The following is a 21,914-nucleotide window of genomic DNA, read 5'->3' as shown; positions in this document are numbered from 1 at the left end:
CTGATAATTTTGATCCAAGGACTATAAACAATCATTGTATCTAATCTTGGAAAAGAACAATTGCCAGTAATCATGCATACTTAGTATTAGGGTGCAAATTCTTAACTTGTAGGTTATAAAGTTGAAAAAAAGGTGAAAATAAGAGCAATCCATTTCAAACCAATTGAGGCTATTGAATCCAATCGTTACATATGGACAAGTTCTAATGGATAACCATAAGATTTTGAAAATAGTTTTAAAAAATAAATAGCCTTAAAATTAACCTTATTCATTAGATAAATCTTTATAGGACACCAATCCCTCCAAAAGAAAAAAAGAAGTTTCCACTACATGATCCTCATGGAAAGAGAACTATTTCTAGATGAGGAGGGGTCAATAAGAGAAAGGGAACACTATATAAACATTCTTTGAGCATAATTTCCTATTTACATGTATAACAATATGTAAGATATTTCTATTGCTCAATTGAAAATGTCTTCACATGCACACATACTGTAGAATGTTGAATCCCAAAATAATATATCACAACTAACATGGTATATAGTCTATAGTATTACTTTGGTGTTAAATATGTGCCCATTGGCTACAAGGGGAGTGATTTCAATAACAAAAATTAAGACAAAAGTGCAAGCAATTTAGGCAAGGCTATAACATTGAATTTCATAGTCAAACAAAAAAATTAACAACCTCTACAATACTATACTAATAAATTTCATTAATGGGCCAATGCCTTTGGAATCTCCACATAGAAAAAATTAAGTAATTTTATGAAGTATATAGTATGCAAAGAGAATTAAAATTATTCAACAAAAATGTTCAAAATAATTGCCTTTGATCAGAGAATTAAGCTAAAAACATTAGCAAACATTGATAAATCTCCCAAAATGGTAAGCTAAAAGATTAGAAGTTAGTAGAGGAGAACAAGTAGAAGCAAAGACTACTCTCATTTCAAGCTCAAACTAGAATCATTAAATATTGTATCCTGAGAAAATACCTAAGCGAGAGGAGGTCAAGGTGACTCTCACTACCAAAATGGAAGAAGTAGCGGAGTTATCAAAATGAAGAAGGGTGAAGCCCTTTCATTGATGATCTATAAAAATGATAAGAAAAGGTATAGCTCTTTCATCTTAATATCTGTTAAAATAGTTTAATTATCAATATGATTATTAATTTTGATAATGACAGTAACTTGATATTTATAGACATAGTTAAGAAATTAGGGTTATACGCTACTCCATGCCTAAATCATTAAGTTTTGGAATAGATTAGGAAGGATACATAGTTTTGAGTGACAAAACAACATATGGTGAGGTTCACAATTAGTCAATAATATATTAGTGTTTTAGCTTGTAATGTAGCTCTTGCAAGTAATTCTAATACACATACACACACAAGAGATTTTGGATGAAATAACGTGAGTTATTTGCTACCCCCAATGATGAAATCAAAAGAGTACTCATTCAAAGTAAAATTAAGAACAAAATGCCTTCAAGGGGGGAAAATGCAATGCAAAAAGGGTGTGATCGATGCGGAGTTTAAAATTACAGCTGAGTTATTTGCGAGATAAAGTGCCCACCACAACTTTCATTATAATTTATTCTTTACTATTTTGATTATTGTAAGAATATCCCTTAGTTATGGAACGACCTAGTTGATGTGTTATAGCTTTCGCTTTAATGGTTGTATGTCACAGCTTCTATAATAGTTCTATGATATGCTACATTCTTTTATTTTACACTTGCATAAACAACTATATTATCCATAGTTATAACAAAGCTACATTTGATTTATGTTTGAACCATAATTAATTTCTATTTGATCATTTTAATGTGATTTCAAATAAGATTCAAAGAGTCTTCTGAAAAACTTCAAACATTGCTCAAACAAACTATATAAATCTTATAATAAACTTATTTATCTAATTTCACCTATTATATGACATACATAGTCAAATTTGTAAAATAAAATTTAATTGAATTGAATAGAGGTGATATTAAACATTACGTGGATACCCAAATATAAATTGTATCATCCCTTGAAATCCTTGGATTAGCATTCAGATGAGTTTTGCATATAAATGCACTATTTTAGAGTAAATTCACCAATGTTAAGCTTATACTGAAATAGTATATATATTCTTTTAAAAATAATATTGTTGAGCAGATAAAATTGTAAATTAACTATTTAAAATTTATATTATTTATGACAAGACCTGATCTGCACTCCATCCATTAATACACAAATTCAAAAGAGATAAATAATAATGAGCTCGTGCTTGTAGCTTAGATGCGACGAAATTTCTCTCGGTGGCTCATGTTCGAGAACTTTTATTTGGTCCGGTCACATGACATAGTTTTACGTTCGGCCGCCAGTAGAATCGCGCCACGAGTTCTCATTATTTACCGCGCGCCCCGACAACCCGACCCGGAACGAACCCAGGATGGCTATATATTTCTCGATTTTGCTAGGTATTGGTCAATTTTGCTTGGCAATAACCAATACCGAGCGAATACCAAGCAATACCGAGCAAATACCAAGTAATACCGAGCAATACCGAGTTGTACCGAGTTTTTCTAAAAAACTCGGTACAACTCGGTATTGCTCGGTATTGATCTTCACAGAGTGATATTTCTCATTATTGCCAAGCAATACCGAGCAAATACCGAGTAATACCTCGCAATACGCGAACATAGCATTCCCGGGTTCCGGTCCTGGTCAAGTCGTCGGGTCGCACGGTAAAGAGTAAGAGCACATGGTGACATGTTATTGGTGGCCGAACGTAGCTCTACACCCGGTCAGAGGACGTAATAATTGTTCCATGTTCGAAACCCTAACATTTCAAAAAAAAAAAAATAATAATAATAAAGGAAAAACCCTTGTTCACTTGATCATTATTTATTAATATTCTTAAATAAATAATTAATAATCCACACTAATACAAATATTTAAATTAATATTACTTGATTAACGTTTACTAGGGCGGTAATTCCTGTGCTGCTGCTTCTCGACGTTCGGCTATCTTCCCGCGGAGGCCACTTCATTCACGAAGTTCTGAAGCGACGAGGAAATAGTGAAAGCTTCCACGCCTCTCTTTGCTTCTCAACAGGTCTAATAGCATTATTTACAATTTTACACTGTTCGTTAGAATTGATGCTCTGTACAATGGAGGCGGTTGGGAAATGAGATGAAAACATTTGGTAGGTATTTCTGAATTCGCCTAACATATCTTACCTGAATTGATGTATACTTTTCTTGGATTGTTTATTAACTGGTTTTATTTATTTTTTGTCATATTGAGATTAGGCTTTTGATATTTGGAAGTTCTCAGCGTGATTAATTCAAGATTTCTAGCGTTTGCTAGCATTTGCTGAAAGCTCATGCGGTATTTAAGACTTTAACTGCATCATCTGTCCTTTAATATTATGGTTCCTTTTAGATAGAGTTCGCTTTAGAATTTGTTTCTTTTTTTTTTTTCTTTTTTTTTGGGACATTTAGGCCAATGAAGGCAAACTCACACACACAACGCATACACAAAGACTCGAACCCAAAAACTCTTAGTTGGAAGCATAAGGGCATCTCCAACCGAAAAACTCATTTTTCACTCCAAAATGCAGTAATACACCAAAATGCAGTAACTTGTCTCCAACCGAACTCTATTTTCTAACACCAAAAAAAGAATATTCCTAGTATATTCTTCTCCATATTTCATTTTACATATTTTTAATCAACCAACAGGCCAAGGTGCTTGAACGGCCATATTTCTTTCTCTTTTTTCGTGCCATTTTGATGAGTATGTGGGCTGGTTGGAGTGGTTATGAGCTGATTCTTCATTGGGGTGCATAGTTACAGCCTTGATGATAAGGTGCATTTGCACAAACATGGACCAATCACATGCTAAATAATGGCTCTGTTGAATAAACTTTCTTAGATTGACAGCATTGCCTTGATTCAATCCATCTCATTAATATGGTTATTGTTGTTGCTTGAAGTCATTCCCCGCTTGTTTAGTTCATTGTATGCATTTTTCTTTGGGTTTTCCCTAACGTCAAATTGTAGTAGATATCATTTTTTTTGGAGTTATTTAGGCAACACGCCACATGAATTGATTAATTTATAATGCATCCAAGAAGTTACTGTTATTTTCCTCAAAGTCTAAACTATTATGTCTTACTTTACACCAATCTGCAATCATGATTAGCACACAACTAGGAGGACCTCGCCGTGATCACCAAGAGTTAAAGAGCAGAGGGAGAAGGTGTGGAATAACAGACTGCTTCATAGTAGACGAATTTTTTTAGCTCAAAATGCTATTAGCTCTTCAAATAAAAATTAGGCCTTTATATATTTAAGAGCCTTGGCATAGCTACAAATAAGACCCTATGAAGATCAAAATGATAAAACAACCTAAGACTAGGTAAATATGTATTGTCTCATATACCGTCCAATAGTTTAGCCACTATAAGAAAAGCAAGGATTTCCGGCGGATTTTCCTACGGAATAATCTTCATTGAAAATGGCAACGAATTTGCAGCGGAAATTTTCGTAGGAAATTTTAGTGACTTTTCCAGCAAATCTACAGCAAGTTGACCTTGTCTAACCGATTCATTCTCCTTCTGTTTCATTTGCTTTCTCTCTTCTTCGACTTCCCTCTCCGCTCTTTGTTTCCTCTTCGACTTCGCTGCCCTTCCCGGCCTGTTCATTGCTCTTTGACTTCACCCCCATCAATTCATAGCTCAAACTCCTCGCCTTAGCCTCCGCAGATTCATCACCTTTGCCTCTCTCGATTGTTCATCTTTGACTTAGCCCACGCATACACGCATATTAACCTGTATACATATAAGAATATACTCTCAGATGGACCCCGACGAGCATGTTATGGGTATACATGTGACGTATGAGGATGCTGTGTGGGTCAAATGCTAAATCTAAATTCGAGCCCGATCCTTCAAGGCTTATAAATGATGAAAATTCACCAATAAAGGTCTGAAGCCCACAACGAATCTGATCCTTTGTTAGCAAATGGACAGAGTCGATAAGGTTCAATCCTTAAATTAAGCGTCTCATAAAACCACCCCGATAATGACCGAGTTGAATGTAGATCTCAACCAGAGGGGTTAATTCAAAATATTCAAAACGTTACCAAAATGCCCATAAAACCCAAAATTCCATGAAAATATCAAATCTGAAATATTTAAATGTCGAAATTAACCATTAAAACGTTTAAAGCAAAGCCCATCGAGCCTCCATAATAGTTTGCCAATGTGGACAAATACAAATATCACTTCAGCTCACAAAGAGCTAATGTCTGGTTGAGAATATCACTAGGATTCATTCTCAAAATGTCTCTTGCCAGCAAGGACATGACACATGTGCGATTTTGTCACCAAATGTCATCATAGGTAAATGGTTATGACCGGAGTCCTCTGAACCGGGTGATTTGCCGTCAATGACACCACTAAATTGCGATTATGACCAGAGCCCCTATGCTCCTCTATGGCACTAAATTCTTGAGATATGAATTAATAGGATATAATCGATAAGGCACAAAGCCCTCTATCAGTTAAAGTGGGTTCAAATTTGTCCCTTTAGGAAAATATTCACCCTAGATCTACAAGATGCCCATGGACGAAGCAATCCATAACTGCCGACAATGATCCTTCTGACAGGTTGGGTCAACTACCTCCTCTGACTAAGTAGACCAGGACCATGATGGCCCAGGACGATGGAATCATGAGATTTTGATTGAGCTCATAATCACTCCCCCACACTATCCTTTTTAAGTGCAAGATGGTGAAATTTTCAATTTTAAATATCAAATTTTCAAACATCTAAACCCATACTATACACAAGATAATACGTATCTCTGCGTATCTGTTTGAAGAATAACCTTAATCAAAAGTTCTCTCTCGTTATCGGGAGGCGTAATTAACTATAGGGCTTGTGCTTATAGAAAACAAGAACTTAGATCATAAATTTCTCGCAAAATGAGGGCAAAATCTCTGGATAGTGTCTTATTTCAAACCCAATCTGCTTTCTGAAAATTTACGCCGGAGCTTAAAGCATTAGAACTCCCCCAAAAGAGGGGAGGCCGGGGCGCGAATTTTTGGAGCCCACATCGCCATTAATTTTAAAGGGCTCATAGGTCATCCATAAGCTTGCATGAACAGTTATCTTTGAAAAATGGCTCAAATCTTTATGCAGGTCTTTGATTTGTGATATTGCCCTTGATATTTATCTTGGTGCTGCATATGAGGGTTATTGAGTTAAGGCAAAACCATAAACAAGGCTGAGAGTCAAAGAGGGAAACCAGAGAGAGGGAAAAACAGGAAGAAAATAATGAAGAAGGTGCTCATTCTTTAGGTGAGCTACTCTCAAAAAATCATTGAACTTTAATCCTACTAACTTGAAGATCCGATTATAGCAAACTCTTTTTCTCGCAATGACTGTTTGATTAGAAGTCTGATGACAACTTTTGAGTTTCTATTGAATGAGGGTGGACAGAATCATTTCTAGGATTGTTGGCAGGCTTAAATTCTTTGGCCTCTCCCCATAGAGAAAAAAAGTGCTACCACAGCCGCTCAAACCATCGACGAGGAAGAGACCAATTAAAGTTATTTGTTCTGTTAATGCTTCATGCAGCCAAAGAATGAAGGAGATGAAAGGTGAAATTCAAGACACAAAGCAAAATAAAGGGGATAAAAATAGATTATAAATAGAAAATTCTAATTAAAAATAATAATTTGAAAACAGCCTCAAGAACAAATCTAATGTGTATGCCTTCTTTTGTAATTCTACAATTACAAAAGTTCTTGAAAATAATTAAACTAATTAAAAATTGTTAGAAATTTGAATAAAAGAGTTAAGGCTCAACAGGCAAAATGCATTGAACATCTATAGAATTTTGATGTTCAGTTTTACTCTAGTTTCTGTGAGCATCGTTGAGCTTGTTACCCCGGCTTATGTACCAAGATGTTAGGGGTGTTGTTGACATTGACTAACTTATGTACAAGAAGATAGTGTAGTTTCGTGCCTTGAGTTTTAATTGAACTTTGCTGATAGATTTTTGAATATATATAACTAGTTCTTTTATACCTTTTCTTCAATCTGCTGAGACTAACAATGCCTTTTTCATATTTTATAGATTAAGGAAATCTATTCAAGAAGTACCTTGGAAATATTTGTGACAATATGTTCCGAATATTTGCAGGTTAGGCCTTTTCCTTTTGCATTCTAGCTGTTCTTTTTCCTTATGGTTTGCAATTTGGCATGGTTGATCTAGAATTTAGCAATATTTGTGTTATTTCCAATAAATTTCTATCATCCAGAGGTGAAGATTTTCTTGATGATTACTGTAGAATGTCTTGGAACATTTTCTTTTAGGTATCTCTATATTACTCCTTTCTCCCTCCTCACATCATTCCTTTGTGATTACCAATATGTCTATTGTCAGTTGCTTGCAGATACCCATATAAATATTATAAATATTTCCTGAGCACGTGAACTCTAGTGAAGCCTGTGTATAGGGATCTTATAATGAAAAAGTAGTAATGGAAACATATGTCAAATGTACTCATAAATTCTGCTGGTAGCAGGTAGAGGACATTTGATAAAGAACTAACTGTTTGTGATTACCATGCTTGTGAGTAACTAGGTGCATTAGAAAATTTTGCTATATGCCATCAGTACGGATGAATGATTTGTATAGCTAATATCGCATCATATGACTCTATAAATCTTATTCTTTTGTGCCAAAATTTTTCAGCAGGATTCATCCCACAAACAACCATTAGATGGTTGATTTTATATATTTCTAAACTATGCAAAATTTATTCATATATGTGTGTGCTTCAAAAATTTGCATCCCGGCCTCTCCGCACCATCTTTTATTGATGGGGAGAGTTTTAAAGTATTTAGGTTCTAGGGTAAATTTTTAGAAGGGAGATTGGATTTTAGATTAGGAATTACCCAAAGATTTCTCCCTCATTTTGCAAGGTTTTTATTATTTGAGTTCTGGTTTCCTATAGTCACAAACCCCTATAGTTAATTACCCTCCAGATAACGAGAGAGAACTTTCGATTAAGGCTAGTCATTAAATATGTTTCAATAATTACCTAACATATAATAGCAACAATTTTAAGGTTTGAATTTGGTTTTGAATTTTAGAGTTTATGATTTGAATTTATCAGTATATACTTAAAACAGGTGATGGAGGGAATGATGATGGGCCTAATTAAGATCATGCTAGGCTGTCATAGTCCCTGGTTTCCTTAGTCAAAGGAGTTAATTGACTCAACCTGACAGAATGAACCTTGTTGACAACCATTGGTTGTTTAGTCCAAGAATACCTTGTTGACCTATGGTGGATTTTTATTTAAAGTGATGAATTGAAGTCAACCTTAGTTAACAAAGGTATATTATAGAGTGTTTCTTATAATTCATTACTTAAGGGGCTTTTAACCATTAGGGAATATACAGACTTTGACCATGACCATTATATAGTGATGTCATTTTGCAATAAAATCCCTCGATTAAAGGGCATGTGCTATGTTCTTGCTGGCGGTGAATCAATTGAGAATGAATTTTAGTAATACATTCTATAAGACATTTGCTCTTTGTGAGCTGAAGTTATTCTCCAATTCATCATCCTCACCAAGTCGTTGCAACGGGTGAATGGATTTTGGTTTTAAGTTTTTGATGATAATATTTCCATTTAAATGTTTAGAATTGATTAGACTTTGAATTATGAAAATTTAATAGGTTTAATAATTGACCCCTCCGGTTGAGATTTACTGCAACAAGGCCATCTTCGGGGTGATGACGAATCAATTTAAAAGATTTATATTTTTCTTTGAGGTTTGAGTATTTTGAAAATAGGGGCTCCTCCAGTTGAGATTTTCTGTCAACACGGCCATCATTAGGGTGATGATGAATCAATTTAAATATATTTGTAATTTGCATTGGATTTTAGTATTTTGAAAGATAGGGTCTTCTCCGGTTGAGATTCTCTATTAACACAGTCATCATCGGGGTCATTTTGCAATTTTAGTGGATATGTGAAGCCTTCTTAGATCCTGCATTTAGGAGCTTGAGATAAAGATTGGAGCACATGCGGGATAATGCTTATGAAAAATATACTGTTGCAAGACATCGAACAACAATTACAGGCCAAATGTTCTGTCTCATATGTTTTCTGAACTTGGAATGTGAAATTTATATTTAACCCTGCCCACATAAACGCATTCTTCATTCTATCAATCAAGTTCATGTCAGTACTAGATTGCTTATTATTCCAACCATCCCAGTAGTTACTCTCGAGATAGGTGAGGTTAGACGTTGCTACAATGACAACTGTACCAAAGGAGATAAACTGCTATAGTTTTGCGGGAAGGGGTAGGACAATCCATATAAATCATTAAGAGGTAAGAAATTTCCCATTACAGGGTCATAAATTTTCATTTTCTGATGAAAGGCAAGCCGCTTGACAAGTAGTAGATGTATCAGGTCACCCTCAGATCTGAACCGTTCAGGAAAAGCAAAATCTAAACCATTGTTAAAATTTGTTCCAAGTGGCATATGCCCTTTACCAACAACCAATATTGTTGGGTCAATAATTTCCACATCAACAGAATTTTTGTTGGATGAACTTCATATTGATTCCTAAAATGAGGTGAGCAGGCTCTCTGAATGATGTCAACAGAGCCTAATTGTTTAATATCCATAATGGCTGGAGAAATATCTTCAGTCCCCTCTTCAGTAGATTCAAAACCCATCTTTGGTAACTAAATTCAATTTGAATGTGGATACTGCATCTATGTGATGGGGAGAAATATCAGTAGATTATACCAGAACAACAACAACAACAACATCAAGCCTTTGTCCATTTGTCTCACTACGTGGGGTCGACTACATGAATCTTTTTTTGTCATTTTGTCCTATTAAAAGTCAAATTCTCATTTAAATCTAATGAAGAAAGATCATTTCTAATATTTTTTAACCAAGTCTTTTTAAATCTACCTCTATCTTTCTTAAATATGAGCAGATTATAGTGCCTAAAATTGAATGGCTTTGGTATATTTCCACTGGCTGATCATATGGATAGCTCAGATGTTTAGCATGAGATGGGTAATCCATCCATCTATAATCCCAATCAGATATCCTAGTCCTGGGGCATTTAGGTCTAGAAGAAATGTTTCTGATGTTTGGTGATTTAATAGCCTAATCTTTACCACTCGATATAAAATACCAACTCTCTTTGGCTTGTTGACGAGTTTAAAATTAAAGGAGAAAAAAAAAAAAGAAAAAAAAAAAAGAGGGGGGAGGGTGGTATGCTGTTGTTTCTCAGATTGGAGAAGCTCATGATTTATTCAATCAGATGCCAACCGATATGAAGGATCTCACCACCTTTAATTTGATTATTGATATTTGCATGAAAAGCTCAAGGTTTGAAGAAATTCTGAATCTCTTTAATAAGATTTTTCGATTAAAAATCAAATGTGGTTTTTGTACAACTTGTATTCAAGAGAACGAAGGTGGGAAGACGCAGTTAGGATTCATAAGCAAATGAATATCTACGGAATGGAGAAAGTCCCTAGTTGCAGTTCTGTTAAAGTTGGAAGTGCAGTTAATGAATTTAGGGTGAAGAGGGAATTTAATAGTATCGATGAAATGGAAGAATCGTAGGATATTTCTTGATCAGTTCATTGCCTGAAATATATAATATTTGAGCATTACATTGTTCATGACAATATTTTCCCATGGCACACTTAGAGCAATATCTAAAATGGTAGCTGCTAAAGAAATGGTAATCTATTGAGTTTTAAATAATTTCATATTTCTGTGGTATCACTGCATGAATATTATAAGAATTATAAAATGTAAATAAAGTTGAAAATTTGTCTAAAGCACCATTGATAAAGACGTGTTGCGTCCAGGAATATTCGCGACGATAGAGAAAAATAAAGTTTAGCTTCTTAGCATTGTACGAAGATCCAGCACGCAAGCAGAAAGAGAGAGATTGAGACACCCGGTCTTTTTTACATGGAAAACTCGAAGAGGGAAAAACCACGGGGCCTCGCCCAGGTGAAAAGATTCCACTAAACTTGAGTGAATTACAAGGGTTGACCCTTCCCTCGATTTAGAGGTGGTCAGATTACATTAATTTGAAGAGCTAGTCAAAGGACCGATGACGGTCGGATAAAAATCCGACGGGTTTTGTGCAAAAGTTTGGCTAACAAGGAACGATTCGATGAAGGTCTGACGGTGAACGACGGCCAGGCGGTGGCCCGGCGATGGCCGGGCTGAAGTCCAACGGCGGCCGGACGGTGGTTAGGCGATGGTCGGCGGCCGGGCGGTGGTCCGACGAAGGTCAGGCAGCAGTCCGGTGGCGGCCGGGCGGTAGTCCGGCAGTGGTCGGAGTCCGGGCGGTGGTCCGACAAAGATCGGGCTGAAGTCCGGCGGCGGTAGGCAGCCGGGCTGAAGTCCGACGACTGTCGGCGACCGAGTGCTAGAGCTCTTGAAGCTTCAGAGCTCTCCCTAATCTCCAGCCAAGGTCCCCCTCATGTAGAGAGTGGGGGTCTATTTATAAATTGTCATGAGTGGCACACCCGTAAATTTAGAGAAGATCCGGAGTTGGTTCGGAGTGCTACATCGGATGGCTCATATTGATTCCCCCGATCGTATTAGAGTTTTTCAACTGTTTAAGTGCCTTAACAGTGTCGGAATTCAGAGATATTGGGCTCGTTGGATTCGTCTCGCCGAGACGCTCAATTTGACTATAAGCATGCCATATTTTGATATCATTTCATTATCCAAATAATGCTTTAACCCTTCCAAATGTAGTCCGGACCCCCGATTCAGACCCATTTGGGCTTGGGTTGGACCAATTTTGGTGCTATTTGGTTCGTCCTTTTGAGATGTTCAATTTGACTATAAGTTTGCTGAAATTGGAATTCAGATGATCCCAAATTTAATTTTGAAAGTTTTCAACTTGAATATGCCTCGAGATCATGCTCGATCAAGACAATTTTTGATGACGTATCAAGACGCATCTCTTCAAGCTCTCAATTCAGCCCCACTCTAAGCAATTGATTATCAAAAGACGCAACTTATGGTCACAGTAACTTCCTTCTCAGCAATTCAATCGATAAAACGAAGGGTAGAGAATAAAAAAGGGGAGAACTGGCACTTACAATTCCCTTCTCTCACACTATCTGAAGTCGGTTGCCTCTTGTTCGTGAAACCGTCGCACGTCTACGATTCCCGCGATCGAACTTGTCTTTCCGACGGATTGGCTTGCCTGCGACCTCAAGTCGTCTGTTCTGTTTGCAAGCACCTATTCGATCGAATATGTACAACATGTATTGATTAATCTAATATGCACGATCCGTGCTTTCCGTCAAAGCTCCAATGCCTTCGCCTCCTGTTCCATGTGAAACCCCACCAAGCCCACAGTCCACCTGCCCTCCACCCGATCGAACCTACTTGCCCGACTGAATCCCACGCAACCCTGAACGCCTTCGCCTCCCACGTGAGCTACCAATCACGCCCGCTGCCATTTCTGATTAGACCAATCGAACGCCCTTAGCCACCTGTCGACAAACACATCCAGTTGCATGAAACCCCTAGCCCCTTCCGTCTGCATGCATTCAGCATTCTGCCATGCGAGCCCAGTCGCGTCTGTATCTCCGTCCCAAACACTAGCCGCCTCCCCACCTCTTTTATTTATTCTCGAGTCTTTATAAGTATGCAACGTGTGTGTGAATTTATCTTAAATGACCTAAATGTAAAAAAAAAAAAAACCCGTGACCGCAGCCCACTCCATTCCTAGTCTCCTATAGCCTACTTGAACTCCACGTCTTGCCCCAACTGAGTGATCAAACAACTGCCTCTTAGCGAGTGATTTTTGTAGAGGCCCTTATTGACCACTTTTGGCCCATTTGGCCTCTAATTGGAAGACAAAAGTATAGTTTAGTTGTGTTCATGCATTAATATTTATAACTTGCAGTCAATAATTAAAGTTAAAGTTTTATATAATTGAATAAGTCTTAAAGGCAGATCTAATATTGAAGACATAAGCCATTGATCTTAGATTTGGTTAGGAGAAAATCAAACCCAACACCTCATGTTGTTGATTTTTTGAATCCAGCCGAGATGGTTTTAAAATTTGAGACCTTGCACCGTTGACCTTAGGTCTAGCACGGAAGAAATTATCGATAAGTGCCGTTTCGACCACTCTGCAAGAGGAGGGGACGTTGGGAGGCTAGCAAAATCTCTCAGAAGATTGCAGGAAAATTCTTTTGGAGTCATTCGAGAGGAATTTTGAGAGTTTAAATTTATTAATTCATTTAAAAATAATTAATTTAAATAAAATATTAATAATTCATTTCATTCACTTATTAATCAAATAATAAACTAATTAATTTTAAAATAAGGTAATATTAATTCATTTAAAATACTCATTTAATTGATTGATTAAATCCAAACCAAAATTTCATAATTTAAATTAATTCATTTAATTGATTAATTCAAAAATAATATTAACATTTAATTAAATAACTAAGTCATTTAAAAAATAATTAATTTATTTTAATTAATTGAAATGTTAATATATAATTAAATTCAAAAGAAATAATAACTTCGAAAGTTTATTAATTGAGCAACTTAATAATGCATTATACACTTAATTAATTTAAAATTTTAACAATTCATTCAATATAAAATTTAAATTAATAATTCATTTAATAAATCATTAATCAATTAAACTTTTATTTAATTAATTAAATTAATTAATCTACCAATATAAAACCTTTTTAAAATGAAATAAAATGCATAATAAAAACATTTGCATTAATTAATTCAACTCAATAATTCAACTCAAACACAACCAACTATGAAACTCATAACTCAATCACAACCAACACTCAAACTCTCAACTCAACAACTCCACTCATACACAACCAATTCTCAAACTCACAGCTCAAACATAACTCCAACACAAACTTTGTACTATTCAGTGCTCCTGGGAAAGCTCCTATAGGTACGTAACTCCAAGCACCTTCAAGCCAAATAGTAGAAAATGATTAGCACGATAATAATTAATAAATATTAATTAAAATATAAATTGTAGTGGAGACAAGAAAACTAATAGAATTGAAAAAAAATAGCCAAACAGAAAAAAACCTTCTGTAGAAAAAAAATACTGGTGTCACACAATAACAACTGTTGGCTAGTCAGTGTCGAGCTATTAAACAACTAAAAATCATAATCTAGTGTCAAGCTAACAAATAACTACTGTCCACTCAGACAAACAAACTATTAAACATGGGCATCCTAGTCTAAAGGATTAAGTTGTAAAATCCACTATTTTAGTCACTTGTAAGTGAAGTAATAAAACCCATATTTTATGAAATCTCTAAATAAAATGCAATATCCCTAAAATGTCAAAACTAATGGGCATTTTACTCTAAAGGATTAGGTTGTAAGACACACTTTTAGACAACTTCCAAAAGAAGTTGTAAAAAATGTTATTTGAGATAATCTCCTTTCAAATTAAATTTGATCATTTGAGCATCCTAGTCTATAAGACTTGTTTGTAAGACCCACTATTGAGTGACTTCTAAGTGAAGTAATAAGACTCACATTTTAAGGAATCTCTAAAAAATGTAATATCCATAAAATCTCAACCAAATTCAAACAACGGGCAGTGTAGCCTATAAGGATAAATTCTAAATGAAGTAATAAAATCCACCAATGAGCTTACTTCCAAAGGGAAGCAGTAAGATCCATCATATCTAAATAATTAGACAACTACTAATCAGAGTCGTGAGACCTATTATTTTAGAAAATTTCTAAATGAAATATCAAACTCTCGAACAAAAACTAACAGGCATCTTAATCTAAAGGATTAAGTTGTAAGGCTCACTTTTAGGTAACTTCCAAAGGGAAGCTGTAAAACCTATCCAAATAAGTCAAATAATGGGCAACCTTGCTGTAGATCTGGGTTGTAAGATCCATCTTTGGGCAAACCCATGAGTAGAGCCGTAAGGCTCACTCCAAATTAAACCTATTGACAACTTTTAAGGGAGTTGTAAGACCTGTCAACTAAATTCAATATTAATAGGCATCCTTGCTGTAGACCTAGGTTGTAAGACCCAACATTGGGCTACTTCTAATAAGAGCTGTAAGACCAGCCTTACAGACTGCTTTCAATGAAAGCCATAAGTCCCGACCCAAATTCAAATACCAGGGTCGACCCATATTCAAACACCCGGGATACTTCTAAGAGAAGCTGTAAGACCCACTTCATTTTAAACTCATGTGTAACTTGTAAATGAAGTCATAAATCCCAAACCAAACCAACTATTGGGTATTCTAATAGATGTAAATCCTAAAACCCAATAAAACTCACATATGACCATTTCAGTCTTCTCAGAATCCTTGAGGGGAGGCAACCCATTGTTTCTAATCAGATTTCTTGGACATTACGGTCAATGATGGTTGGTGTTGGTAGATGAAAACTAAGGTATACCCGAGACGACGGAACTATGATATCTTGATCGGGTTTTCTTCCATTTCCCCACAATTGAGACTAAAACACCTAAAAATTATTAATCTTTAATCGAAAGTTCTCTCTTATGTGTTAAGAGGGATAATTAACTATAAGTGTTTGCGATCATGGGAAGTAAGAACTCAGATCTAATTAAACTCCGATACCAACCTCAGGGGAAATCTGATTAACTACAATAGAATTTTATGTCTGCAAAGCGGGATTTATGCATGCATGTAATTTTCCTTGAACCAACATGGCTGTCAACACGACAATAAATGCCCAATTAAAACTCCTGCAACTTGTTTTTTTTTATACTAGATAACATTTATATCCCAAACCTTACAAATGTTAGCATTATCTCATATCAATTTACAAAAATTTAAAATGTTATAGTCTTTAATAGAGTTGATGTAACTATATATGAAATAGGGATATCACATGTGGTCATAAAGTAGTCAAGCCAGGAAATAATTAGGAGTTCCCATAAATCAATTATTGATAAATTCACGAGACAAATTAAATATTGATTGCCTACTGATTTGTTGTGTATCCATTGGCCTTGGTGATATTACTGATGAGTCCCATATTCAATTATTGCTCTACTATAGGATCTATCCGCTGAGTAATTAAATAAATGGTGGCATTTACTGATAACAAAGGTTCATAGAAGCTTTGCTGGAAGGATATTAACTCCAATTATCTCGCCATTTAGAATAGAATTTTACCCAGATCAGGCTCCTTCTCTTATATATATATATATATATATATATATATGTATGTATGCTTTTTTTTTTTACATGTTTTAAAGTGACAAATTAATTGTTTGAGGGTCCCTTGTCATTCAAAATTTAGGCAGCCTCTTTGCGTTCCCTCCCTACGAAGGGAAGTTGGGAGGCACTTGCCTTTGGTTCTTCCTAGTCTGATCTAAGATACGATAGCTCGAGGTCTTCAATTTAAGTTCTTCTCGGCCAGATCTAAGATGCGACAGTGCAAGATCTTCAATTTAAGTTATTCTTGGATGGATCTAAGATTAGACGGTGCGAGGTCTTCAATTTAAGCATTCCTAATTTGTTCTAAGATACAACAGCGTAAATATTCATCCTAATTGTATATGTTATTTAAGCAAGCTAAAAAAATACAAATTTATGCATTTTAGTGTATGAAGAATGTTGATGACGATGATGAAGTGATTGAATCAATTCAAAGTTGCAGAAGATTTGGTTAGTTGGGTCGAAACGGGTCTGTTGGATCGGGTTGATCGAGTCTTCCTCGCACAAAGAAATCAGGTGGGAGAGGAATCAGGGGATTGGGTTGGGCCGGGGGTCTAGGTGTGGTACAGGGAAGATGGGAGACAGTGAGGTCGGGCTCGACCTAGGGTTTCATGTCCGGAGTCAGGTCGGGCAGAGGGAGGCAAGGTCGTTAACAAGAAACGGGCGGAAGGTGGGTCAGGATGTGTGGTCACCAAAGCCCTACATGGGGTTCTAGTTGGGTACCCATGCTTTACTCGGATGAGCTTCGCCCACCCACACCCACCCATGGTGACTTTCGGGATGCCATACCCACCTATACCCACCCACTTTCCATGTTTTTTGAATGTAGTCTGCCACAGATTGATGGCCTTGAGACTTGATGCCCCTTGCTCTGATTGCAAACTTTCAAAACGCATATCATAATTTATCGTAGTCGCAGCATGGTTAAGTGTTGTACACTATATAGTGATGATTGCAGTAATATAAGATATACGGTGATTAGCAATGTAAATCGATTTATCCTCTGATGTTGAGTATCCATCCATATCCACCCACAAGGCCATGGGTGTACCCATACCCATTGGGTATGGGTGGGTACATGGGTGGGTGTGGGTATGGGTACCCAATGCAAGGCTATGGTGGTCACATGCGGAAGCGGGCGTAGGGGCCGTAGGCAGTGGGTGCAGTTGTGTGCGGCTCTGCAAGTTTGACGCGCGTGAAGATCGAGCAGGAGTTCGATAGCTCTTGCGTACGTGAAGGAGGATTCGAGTGTGAGAGAGATAGTGGGCTTCCGTCCGGAGTGTCGTGCGAACAAACAAAGGCGAAGAGGGAGAGTCGAATAGGCTCCTACGTGCGTAAGAGTGTGAATTCCTTTCCTAACTACTCCCGTGTGCCATTTTGAGGGAGTGAGCGGATAATTTCGTTTGAGTGAATAATCATGTCTCTTGGGAGCGGATGGTTGCGTGAGTGGGGTTGGGTCTTTGATTAGAGGTCAACAAAATGATATATAATTTTAGTGTGTGTGATATTAATAATTATGAATCAATATTGTTAGAAGATGATGTAATTCCTTGATGTGATAGATTTATTTATGTTAGATTTAGTAAAATTAATGAGGAAATAACTTATAGAATTAAGATTAGGTGGTTAAAATGGAGAAGGCTTCTTATCCAATAAAATATATGAAAACTAAAGTAAATTTTATAAAATTTTGATTAAGCTGGCAATGTTGCATGGATCCGATTGTTGTGGAAAAGAAAGATCGATGGTATTTAGGTTGAGCGTGGAAGAAATAAAGATGTTAAGAGGAATGTGTGACAAAATTTAATAAGATAAATTGAGATTTGATTAACAGTGGAGTGATATATGATTAACATACAAAGATTGATAATAAGTTTAGGTGGTTTGGATTTGTACATTGAATAGTTGAAAATGCACCATTATATCAGTAGAAAAAATTAATGTACGGAGTAGTAGACCTTAGGTGATAGACTTTTGTAAAATGATTTGTGAAGAATAAGTTTAAATCTTCAGAAAATATTCAAAATAAATAAATGAAAAATAAGGATTCATAAAATTGGCTCCAAGCAGTAGGAATAAGGCTAATGATGATGACAACCATGTAGAAGTTGTATGGCATTCAATGCTATTGTCTGTGTGGTTTTGCAAATTAATATAAGAAATAGAGTATAATAAAGCTTACACTGAATAGGTCCTAATATTTATGCAATTGTTATTTATATTATAGATCTTTCTATGTGAGGCGAAATGATTGGAGGGAAATGAGTGAATTGATTGATTTGGGTGGAAAGTTCCATGTATGGAAGAGCAAGTGCATGTGGTTGCATGTGAGGGTCATTTAACATTAAATGCTCTCCGTTTTCTTTTATTAAATTCTACATATTTCTCTTATTGGGTAATGGAGTGCCCCAACTCTCTATTTTGAGAAAGCAATAATTTATGGAGCAATAGATATTGGTATCCAAATATGTCAATGATACAAAAAGAGGAGTCTATCAATATAAGTTGGGCTAGTGAGGTCTGCTCAAAGATTGAGAAAAGAACAAATCAATTATTTGTTCTGAATAAATAATAGTTCAAGTTTACGTAAATACATATGCATGGGTTCAAAGGAGAAATGATAAGAATTAGCTTATTTAACCATACTATTGGTCTTGAGATTCCAATTAAGAACATTATATTATTTTAATTGACTATATTAATATTTTTCTTTGGTTACAACTTATCATCGAAGATTGGATTTTTTTGAACAAGTATTTCTTCACCTTGCAAACATAAATATAAGATCTGTGAAGGAGACATGGGCGGATCCCCATTAGATTGAGGGGGGTAAATGCCCACCCTCAAAATTTTTTATTTTTTATTTTGGAGGGTATATTTTTGAATATTTTGAGTATTTTGGATATTTTGTCCCCTCTCAAAAAAAAATTTTGCCCTAATTTTATCAATCCTAAGCATTTTTGCCCATCCCCTCCAAAAAATTTTTTTTTCCTATCATAAGAAAAGAAGTTGGATCCGCCCCTGGAAGGAGAGTGGAGATTTCCCTTTGCCTATGATAATTTAGCTAGTGCTTCTTATAATGTATATGGAATTATTTCAATTTAGTGCCAGTCTTATCCTCTCATGCACGAAAAATTAATTTTTCATGTTATAGTTATATTTATTTTACTCTCATATGAAAGTTCCAGGCATACATGTAATGTTAATGAGAAGAAAGTTCATAAAACTTCTAGGCCATACAAAGTAAATCTCATTGGGTGGTGGTCTAACAGCTCCATTTTTCACAAGTACAATAAGTTTTTGGTAGAATTTTCAATACTTAACAACCTCAGCATGATAAATTCGAGTATTTCACAAATCTCACACCATCCATGAGCCATCTACAAGTTTTTTTAAATGAGCACAGTAATCATACCCATCAGTAATTCATCAATGCAGCTATCTTCTACATAGATTACTATATGTTAGCGGATTGCATCTTGTTTTCTAAGTGCTAAATTCACTTTTTTTAAATTTTGCGTGTGTTTGAAGCCATTCTCAAAGAGAATAAATGGCTCAGCGATTGTAAAATGAAGGAGAATAGGAGAAATGGGATTCACTATAGTACACATTAGAGGTTAGCATGGGACAAATAAAAGCTGTGGGGAATCTTTGAAATAGAACTTGTCCAGAATTTAGCAATGAATGCCACATGATAATTTGCGTGAGACCAGTAGGGCTTGGCCCCGGCCACCCAAAAAATTATTGGAGGAGCTAAAACTCAAAGAGGAAAGATTGCACTGGTGTTTTTTTTATTATATATTATTATTTGTAAATATTTAAATACTTTCTATGCAACAATGCATAGTAGGCTGTATATGGGTGTATCTGTGCATTGTATTGTTGTGTGCGAAATATTTATAAATATTTTGGCATACATCAATGCACACCCCTGCTATTTAGTTTTATTTTCCTTAAGTATGAATCTACAAAACATTTAATTTGTTATGAGGAATCCTATGAGATATTAATGTTTGATTGTGAATTTCACTCTCATTTGTAGGAGAAATTATTCTTTGCAGAGTCCAGACGGAAGAACCGTCTGGACTGTGAGTGTACACATTGTATATAAACAGTGTATATATTGATTATATATCTGTATATATATACATACATATATATATATACATATGTATATATAATATATATATATACATATGTATGTATATATATATATACATATATATATATATATATTTGTAAATTTATGCACAAGATTTAAAAAAAAAAAAATCCAATGAGATCAACACTGGAGTGTGTTTGATTTGATCTATTTGCTTGATGAAAGCTTAGATAGGGCGTTTGTGACAGTCTGCTAGGCATTTGTTCTTTCTGCAAGGCCTACATTTAGCTTAATATATGGTGATGAGTTTTGTGGCTTTTGAACTAATTAGTTTTGTCTTTGACGCATTTTGGTAGCAGCTTATGCCAAAGTCGCCATCCAGGACAATCATTTTGCTGTAATTGAGGGTACGTACATCTCTGCTTTCTCTTAAATTATGAACATAATATGGGGAAGGGTCTATCTAGTGAAGCTCCTCATAATTGATGCATGTTAGATTTGAAAAATATAAGTATTTCGTGTAAGAATTACGCCCCTATATGATATTTGTCCATGCATATCCATTAAATGGTCAAGAATATTTGTTCCTTGAACAGAAATCCTGTTGGGAATTCCCTATATAATTTCATCGAATTAATTTCAGAACAAGTGATGCATTAATTTTAAATTATTTTCTTGGTATTTTGCGAATCAAATATGTACCTTAGATTGAGATTAATTGTTGAATGCCGGAAAACTTTATTTTGTAACAGATCTCTATGCTTGATAGAACATTTTATGAAATATTTTCACTTATTATTCGAAGTAAAGCTCATTTGTTGTTGAAAAATTGTTTTCCTATATCCATAAATCTCAATGAAAAAAGTGGTCCACATAGTAATTATTGAAGCCTTATTATAGCTACCAATCAAAAGGTATTGAATTCGAATCTTATTTATGTGATGTGCGTGTGAGTTTACTGTAATTGCCCTACCCTAAATGCCCCCCCCCCAAAAAAAAAACCCCCACTTTCTAATTTTTCTTTATATAAGAAATCAGCTGATCCATCTTGTTTCTATTTGGGGATGCTAATGATTCATTCTTGATTTGACACCACTTTTGTTTAAAGTCAATCATTCTAATTTTGATCTAGCCAACATATCATAATCGGGTGATACATAACTCAACTTGATTTATTAGTTAGGAGCTTAGGCTATTAATTAAGAGGTCTTGAATTTGAGTCTTGTGTATGTAATGTGTGTGTGAATTTATCTTAATTGACCTAAATGTCCCAAAAATAAAAAAATCATAATAGGGCGTTTGATTTGAGTAATTGCTTGGCTTATCATTTTTTATTAGAGCTTGATTCTGTCTTTTTCATTATTTCATATCCTAGTTAAATGACCCTCTACCACATGTGGGATTATCATATCAAATATCTAAATTATGATAAATATTAATGTCAAGCCATTCATGTAGTGTATGATAGAATGTGCTTCCTTGTTTCATTTCTTAG

The 21,914-nt window shown here is 35.3% G+C and overlaps 1 long non-coding RNA gene across 1 annotated transcript; it reads left to right on the top strand.

The window, feature by feature from the left end:
• The first annotated feature begins 2,984 nt into the window (after window positions 1-2,984).
• Window positions 2,985-21,380, top strand: LOC110111197. Its single transcript, XR_002304841.2, has 4 exons — window positions 2,985-3,197; window positions 7,142-7,207; window positions 7,328-7,380; window positions 20,779-21,380. It is a non-coding gene; the product is annotated as an uncharacterized LOC110111197 (long non-coding RNA).
• The last annotated feature ends 534 nt before the right edge of the window (window positions 21,381-21,914 follow it).

The sequence above is a fragment of the Dendrobium catenatum genome, unplaced genomic scaffold (assembly GCF_001605985.2).
Source record: "Dendrobium catenatum unplaced genomic scaffold, ASM160598v2 fragScaff_scaffold_556, whole genome shotgun sequence".
NCBI lineage: Eukaryota > Viridiplantae > Streptophyta > Magnoliopsida > Asparagales > Orchidaceae > Dendrobium > Dendrobium catenatum.
This window is presented reverse-complemented; position numbering and strand designations above follow the sequence as displayed.